General features: G+C 41.7%; 1 non-coding gene across 1 annotated transcript; it reads right to left on the reverse strand.

Annotated features, from left to right (window-relative positions):
* Positions 1-7876: 7876 nt before the first annotated feature.
* On the reverse strand, positions 7877-8014 carry LOC111542870. Its single transcript, XR_002731680.1, has one exon. It is a non-coding gene; the product is annotated as a small nucleolar RNA SNORA43 (small nucleolar RNA).
* Positions 8015-8822: the final 808 nt, after the last annotated feature.

Consider the following 8822-nt stretch of genomic DNA (forward strand, 5'->3'; position numbering starts at 1 on the left):
AAGTTCTCTTTCCCTTTGGAAGTTCTATTTCCTCTTAGCCTTTGGTATGTCTGGTGAACCTATTTTTCAGGGGATTATCTGTCAGCTCTTTAATTTCTCTCTCAGCTCCAGTGGGCTGCTGCTTTAAACTTTTGAGGCCTGAAATGCCTGGAAGTTTCCTTGCAGTTGTCCTGCTTTACCCTCAGGTTTCAGCAGGTCCAGCACACCTGCATCTAAGAAGAGCAGTGACATCTCTCACAAGTCTCCTACCCCTCACCCAACCATAGAAAGCTCCCCATTCTCAGGCCTATAGTGCTTTGTGGAATTCCCTCCATTCTCCTGTCTTCCTTCATACTTTAGCCTGTGCTTCCAGAGGATAAATCTCTCCACTTCTCTGTCCTTCCCCAGTCTTGCCAGCAATGACTCAGTGGAGGCCTTTGGAAAAGATTTGAAAAGAGCAAACTGTCTTTGTCTATGGGCCACTTAGGGCTTCTGAATCATCACACCAGGCTTTATTTGGCCTTTAAAAATATGTTAAAAAGCTCAGCCATTTTCTTCTTATTTGCTTTTGTGGCAGCTTCCTCCTCCTCCAGCTTTTCTCTAAGGATGGAGTAGCTGAGGATTTCTTCTCTCACTTTGATTTAGTTCATTAGTCTTTTTTGCATCCTCAGCAGTCTTTTGTTGAACCAAACCCATGCATTTGTTATCCCCTTTCATTCTTGTTAGGGTAGGAGCAATGTTTCCTTGTGACTTTCTATTATTCTACACCCTAAGTGGATGCAAAGGAGCTAGCATACATATTCAAATACCATAAGACTATCTCTTAAATCTTCCTATACAAAATTAAGTTCCTCAGATAAGTTTATGTTATTTCTCCTATATCCAGGCAGGATTATGATTACATTAACTTGGATTTGATCCTAGGGATTCTCAATCTTTTCTTGATAAAGTTACTTTCAATATAATAGAAGTTCTATGTCCTATCATAGAAATTAGATCTAGTGTAATTAAACCTTATCCTAAGCAAATCCCTCAACAATGAATCTTCTCTCTCCCAGTGACTCCCCACCACCTAGTCTATCACTTAGGCACCTTCCTCTAATATGTGTGTTCTTTAATCCATCCTGTACATTGCTTAGAGAGAACCCCTAAATCACAGAGCTGATCCTGTCTTTGAAGACCTTCAATGACTCCCCATAGCACAGTTAATGATGCTCTTCATGATCTGGCCCTGCATTATTGTCACAACCCCTCTGCTCTAGATCATAAGGTATACAATTTTATTTGCATTCAACACCTATTTTGAACTCTATTCTATTTAGTAGTAGAAAAATTAATCTAGTCAATTTTGGGTAAATCCAGTGAATTCATTATTTTCTTGCTCCTCATTTTCTCCCCTAGGTTGAGTGTCTCATTCCTGATTGTTATGGGCCTATCTTGAAATATTTCAATTAGGCCGGGTGCGGTGGCTCACGCCTGTAATCCCAGCACTTTGAGAGGCCGAGGCGGGTGGATCACCAGGTCAGGAGATCGAGACCATCCTGCCTAACATGGTGAAACCCCGTCTCTACTAAAAATACAAAAAGAAAAAAAAAAAAAAATTAGCTGGGCCTGGTGGCCGGTGCCTGTAGTCCCAGCTGCTCGGGAGGCTGAGGCAGGAGAATGGCGTGAACCCAGGAGGCGGAGCTTGCAGTGAGCCGAGATCGCGCCACCGCACTCCAGCCTGGGCGACAAAGCAAGACTCCGTCTCAAAAAAAAAAAAAAAAAAGAAATATTTCAATTATCATCACTCTTCTACACTGGAAAATCCAGCAATATCTGAGTTTTCATTTTTCCTCTAGTCATGGGTTCCACATTATAGCTGTTGCTGTGCTTTTTTCCTCCTTGTTATGAAGCCCACCATCACAAATCCACAGATTCTCAGTGTCATCTTCACAGAAAAGTCTTTTGGCTACTCCCCTCTCCTGGTTGAGTCTTGCAAGGACTCTGTAAGACTTTCTATGATTCTTCTGTCTATTCATTATATTCAGAAATTTCTAATCTATTCTCTAGTGCTATGGTGATATAAAGAATTCTGTGGGGCCTGTCATTTTCCCGGTAACCCAGAAGGGCAGCAGAATCCAAGCCTCCTTAACTGTATTAGTTTGTTTTCATGTAGCTGATAAAGACATACCCAAAACTGAAAACAAAAAGGGTTTAATTGGACTTACACTTCCACATACTGGGGAGGCCTCAGAATCATGGCAGGAAGCAAAAGCCACTTTTTTTTTTCTTTTTTTTTTTTTTTGAGATGGAGTCTAGCTCTGTCACCAGGCTGGAGTGCAGTGGCACGATCTTGGCTAACTGCAACCTCCACCTCCCAAGTTCAAGTGATTCTCCTGTCTCAGCCTCCCGAGTAGTTGGGATTACAGGCATCTGCCACCGTGCCCAGCTAATTTTTGTATTTTTAGTAGAGATGAGGTTGCATTATGTTGGCCAGGATGGTCTTGATCTCCTGACCTCGTGATCTGCCCACCTTGGCCTCCCATAGTGCTGGGATTATAGGCGTGAGCCACTGCGCCCTGCCAAAAGGCACTTCTTACACAGTGGCGGCAAGAGAAAAATGAGGAAGAAGCAAAAGTGGAAACCCTGATAAACTCATCAGATCTCCTGAGACTCATTCACTATCATGAGAATAGCACAGAAAAGACCAGCCTCCATGATTCAATTACCTCCCCCTGGGTCCCTCCCACAACATGTGGGAATTCTGGGAGATACAATTTAAGGTGAGATTTGGGTGGGGACACAGGCAAACCATATCATTCCATCCTTGACCCTGCCAGATCTCATGTCCTCACATTTCAAAACCAATCATGCCTTCCCAATAGTCCCCCAAAATCTTAACTCATTTCAGCATTAACCCAAAAGTCCACAGTCCAAAGTCTCACCCAAGACAAGGCAAGTCCCTTCCACCTGTGAGCCTGTAAAGTCAAAACCAAACAAGTTACTTCCTAGATACAATGGGTATACAAGTATTGGGTAAATACAGCCATTCCAAATGGGATAAATTGGCCAAAACAAAGGGGTTAGAGGGCCAATGTAAGTCTGAATTCCAGCAGGGCAGTCAAACCTTAAAGCTCCAAAATGATCTCCTTTGATGCCATCTCTTGCATCTGGGTCACCCTTATGTAAGAGGTGGGTTCCTATGGTCTTGGGCCGCTCCACCCCTGTGGCTTTTCAGGATACAGCTTCCTTCCTGGCTGCTTTCATGGGCTGGCACTGATTGTGACTTTTCCAGGTGCATGGTGCAAGCTGCCAGTGGATCTACCATTTTGGGGTCTGGAGGATGTTGGCCCTCTTCTCACAGCTCCACTAGGCAGTGCCCCAGTACGGACTCTGTGTGGGGGCTCCAACCCCACTTTTCCCTTCCTCACTGCCCTAGCAGAGGTTCTGCATGAGTGCCCTGCCCCTGTAGCAAACTTTTGCCTGGGCATCCAGGCATTTCCATACATCTTTTGAAATCTAGGTGGAGGTTCTCAAACCTCAATTCTTGACTTCCATGCACCCACAGGCTCAACATCACATGGAAGTTGCCAAGGGTTGGGGCTTCAACCCTCTGAAGCCACAGCCTGAGCTCTATGTTAGCCCTTTTCAGCCATGGCTGAAGTGGCTGGAACACAGGGTACCAGGTCCCTAGGCTGCACATAGCATGGGGACCCTGGGCCCGGCCCACAAAACCACTTTTTCCTTCTGAGCCTCCAGGTCTGTGATTGGATGATCTTCTGGGAGGTTGTCTGATATGGCCTGGAGACGTTTCCCCCATGGTCTTGGGGATTAACATAAGGCTCCTTGCTACTTATGCAAATTTCTAGAGCTGGCTTGAATTTCTTCTCAAAAAATAAGTTTTTCTTTTCTACTGCATCATCAGGCTACAAATTTTCTGAACTTTTATGCTCTGTTTCCCTTTTAAAATGGAATGATTTAGCAGCACCCCAGTCACTTTTTGAATGTTTTGCTGCTTAGAAAATTCTTCCTCCAGATACCCTAAATCATCCCTCTCAAGTTCAGAGTTCCACAAATATCTAGGGCAGGGGCAAAATGCTGCCAGTCTCTTTGCTAAAACATAACAGGAGTCAAGGTCACCACTGCTCCAGTACCTACAAGTTCCTTATCTCCATCTGAGACCACCTCAGCCTGGACCTTATTGTCCATATCATTAGCAGGCTTTTGGTCAAAGCCATTCAACAAGTCTCTAGGGAGTTTCAAACTTTCTTACATTTTCTTAACTTCTTCTGAGCCCTCCAAACTGTTCCAACCTCTGCCTGCTACCCAGTTCCAAAGTCGCTTCCACATTTTCAGGTATCTTCTCAGCAATGCCCCATTCTGCTGGTATTAATTTACTGTATTAGTTTGTTTTCAAGCTGCTGATAAAGACATACCCAAAATTGGGAATAAAAAGAGGTTTAATTGGACTCACAGTTCCACATGGCTGGGGAGGCCTCAGAATCATGGCAGGAGGTGAAAGGCACTTCATACATGGTGGCAAGAGAAAAATAAGGAAGAGGCAAAAGCAGAAACCCCTAATAAACCCATCAGATCTTGGTGAGACATATTCACTATCACAAGAATAGCAGGGGAAAGACTGGCCCCCATGATTCAATTACCTCCTCCTGGGTCCCTCCCATAACATGTGGCAATTTTGGGAGATACAATTCAAGTTGAGATTTGGGTAGGGACTCAGCCAAACCATAGCATTAACTTTCACAATTTCAAAGTTATATGGGGTCATATATTCTCCCTTGAAGTTTAGAGAAATCTTATCTTAAATTGGAGTTATAAAAATGAATTCTGCCTCATCACACTCTTCTCCAGGTACCTCTGACTTACTCTTGTACTACAGCTTTTGAAACTCAAAAGCCAAGGCTTGACATCTTTGTTCTCTGTTTCTACAGGGACATCTCCCAATGAGCACAATGTGGTCCCCTGTCTAATGACTTAAAAGCAGAAAGGGAGTACTGGGTAATAGAAAATAATGGGGAGATGGAAGGAGAAAGAAAAATGTATCACTTAATGTTTCAAAACATCTACCACATACACTTGTTTTTACCCTTTTCAAATTAAAGTAGTTGAGACCAGTAGAAAAGCAAGATAGCAGCATTCCCTACACTACTGCTAGCTGTTTTTTAAAGGTGATACTATTGGGCCTCTATCAGTGGAGCATATACTTGGGTTGGGTTTTTTATTGTGTCCACATAGTGCGTTAACCATTCGCCACAATCTCCTCTACCCTACACTTCTGATCAGTAATATACACCAGATGAACAGTAACAAAAAGAGCGGGGCATTGCCTACAATGGCACAGCCAACAGAGCTAATTGATTATACATAGGATTCTCCTAAAAATCCAGATTATGAACCACAAGTCTCTTAGAGTTAAGAACATTATACAAATTAATATTCTTAATTGGTAGGACAGCAGTCCTACCACACTGCAGAGACGCTCTTCTTCTTTTTCGGGTTTTTTTTTTTTGGAAACAGAGTTCTGCTCTTGTTGCCCAGGCTGGTATGATCTCGGCTCACTGCTACCTCCGCATCATGGGTTCAAGCGATTCTCCTGTCTCAGCCTTCTGAGTAGCTGGGATTACAGGTGCTCGCCACTATGCCTGACTAAATTTTGGTATTTTTAGTAGAGATGGGGTTTCACCATGTTAGCCAGGCTGGTCTCGAACTCCTGACCTCAGGTGATCTGCCTGCCTCAGCCTCCCAAAGTGCTGGGATTACAGACGTGAGTCATTGCGCCCAGCCTGGGCTTTCTTCTTTATGTTCCATCTTGGCATACGCTAAAACCATAGGGTCAGTAGGGACCAAGAGATCAAACAGGAGATGCCTTATATGCTCAAATAGGAGTGAATACTTTTCTTCAAAGGCTTAAAGGAGATTCCACAACCCTCCATAGTAAATTTGTTCAACATTTCTCTGACAAAATGTATCCATGAAAAAGAAATCATGCAGCTGCTGAACAAGCTTCGACTGTTATTTTCTAAACCATGGTGACAGAAACAGTAATCACTATGGCTTTCAGGGAAAACCTTAACATACCTGAAGGTCATTCCTGAGGCCTTCCAAGAGGCTAGTATATAAACCAAAACAAAACTGACAATGACAAGAACAATCAAACAGGCATTTTAAACATTTAACATTCGTGAAGCTAAATTTTGAGATTTTAGGTTGCAAAACTTAAAACTTAGGAGAAAAGACCAGAAGAAGAAATATTTCTCATGATTAAATAAATTTATTAAGTGTATAAGAGTATGTAGTGTTATACCAGTTGCTGTGCAAAAAGTTCAGGGATTATTTTTTGTATTAGACAGCTTTTGTTGTGTAGCAAACTATTAATACTCCAAAACCAGTGACTTAAAAGAGCAAATCGTTATTAGTTCTCAAAGTTCTGTCCTTCTGGTCAGTGCCAGACAGCTCAAGGCTCACTCACATTTCTGGCACTTGGCAGGCTGACTGGTCTGAAGTGGGCTTACTATTATGTGTGGCAGCTGGCCCAATATTGGTTAGAGAAATGGTCATGATCTCTCATTATCCAGCAACCTGACGCTCATTCTCTCGGTGATGAAAGGATTTCCAGCATCAGGACAGGCCAGTCCTCTATGCACAAGAACTATTCGAGCTTCTGCATGCATCATAGTTGCTAATGTTCCATTGGCCAAAGTAAGTCATATGCTGGATTTAAACCTCTCACAGAGGTGTGAAAAAATATACCTGGGGTAAAAAAAGTTGAAATTCTAAGTATGGTTCAGATAAAAACTCAGATTTGGTATTGGATATCTATTTTGGTCCCAAGGGTGAAGTGAAGGAGTGTATCTCATGATAATAAGGGGTATACATAGAGGGATTAGAGAAATTTATGGCCATGTTATAATCTCCCACTTCATGCATCTTTGTCTATAGTTAAGATAAGGCAATAATTTCAGCTGTATTTGAGTTGAAAAGAAGGTCAAAAGCAAAGGTTATTCTAAGAGACTTTTACATAGTTTCTTTTGCTATTTCTACTGAACAGAAAGTGTACAAATCCTAAGGATTTACAATTCAATGTAAAATTGAATTGTGTAACTAACACTCATGTCTGAGAAGAGAATATTATTAACACCCCAGTAGTTTTTTCCTAACACTTATCCCTTCTTCAACATTACCCCATTCTCCTTCTCAAAGGTAACCACTATTCTGACTCGATTAGTTTTGCCTGTTTTACAACTTCGTGTAGATGGGATCATATACTGTGCATTCCTTTGTCTGGCTTCTGTATTCAGCATATATGCTTGTTAGACACATTCATGTTATTGAATGTAGCTGTGGTTTTATCACTTCCATTACGTGCATTTTATTCATTGCATGAATATAACACAAATTTGAATGTTTGGGTTATTTTCAATTTTGGCTGTTGTGCATGTCTTTTGTTGCACCTGTGTGCACATTTTTACTGAATAAATACCTAAGAGTAGAATTGCTGAATCAGGTCGAGCACAGTGGCTCACGCCTGTAATCCCAGCACTTTGGGAGGCCGAGGCGGGTGGCTCATGAGGTCAGGAATTTGAGACCAGCTGGACCAACATGGTAAAACCCCGTATCTACAAGAAAGACAAAAATTAGCCAGGTGTGATGGCAGGTGCCTGTAATCTCAGCTACTCAGGAGGCTGAGGAAGGAGAAGTGCTTGAATCCAGGAGGTGGAGGTTGCAGTGAGGCGAGATCGCGCCACTGCACTCCTTCCTCGGCGACAGAGTGAGACTCTGTCTCAAAAAAACAAAAAAAGAAAAAAAATGGAAAAAAAGAATTACTGAATCATAGGAAACGTGTATGTTCAAATTTAGTTGATACTATGCAACAGTTTTCTTCTTCTTCTTTTCTAAAAAATGTCAGGCTATGAACCATTCTTAGTGCTCACTGGTTTGTGAACACTGAGCATAGAGATAGCCACTTTTTCTTTGCTCCAATAGTACAGGCACAGCGGAGCAATTGTGTTTATGGGGCTGGCAAGTTCAGGATAGCATCTGCAGGGCAGTGCAACGATTTTCTTTAACACACTTTCATGCATACATTTTATCTTCATTTGGTGTTCTAGGTTTTAAGCTAATGCATCTTTGCCTTCTACTTTCTCCTGGTTTACCATAAAATGCTTATATTTGGACTTCAATTGGGTAAATAGTAGTTCTCCCTGCATTTAAAATTTCATAAAACCTCAATAATCCAAAGTGTATCAAATCATCCTGCCTAGGATTCAAGGAAAATAACTTAACTGTTCCCCATTCATTTATCAAATGTTTATTGAACACCTACAAGCGATTTTTAAAAAATTAAACCTGGGGATATAAAGAAATGTAAAATTCAACTTCCTATCTCCAAGAAGTATCCACAGTAGTTAATGACTCTTTCATCAGTAGCTGTCTGCCCCTTTCTCATGCCTTCCTGTCCTCCTGTCATTTCCACAATAGTTGCCCGCAGCGTAAGTAAGCAATGCTTAGCAGGCTGGCAGCTGTGAATGGGATTATTTGTGCTATTGTAGGCAGCATCTTTCATTCACCACAAACAATTTCCTCTTCTCTCCTTTACCTGTTTGGATAACTATCCATGAGTTTAGTCTTTTCCTTTTCTGGACAAAAAATTATATTAAGGAGAAGAGTAAAATTGTTCTAGAGACTTGAGGAATGGTGGTAATACTTATTTTTCACATTATTTCCTGTATTTTAAGAGCCTGTATGTATTTGTGTGTAATGGGATTTTCAGACTACATTTATATTGTGTAAGAAGATTGAAAATGTTCACAATGTTCTTGCTATTCAGTATTTCACACTGTAAA

Source organism: Piliocolobus tephrosceles, chromosome 11 (assembly GCF_002776525.5).
Source record: "Piliocolobus tephrosceles isolate RC106 chromosome 11, ASM277652v3, whole genome shotgun sequence".
Lineage (NCBI taxonomy): Eukaryota > Metazoa > Chordata > Mammalia > Primates > Cercopithecidae > Piliocolobus > Piliocolobus tephrosceles.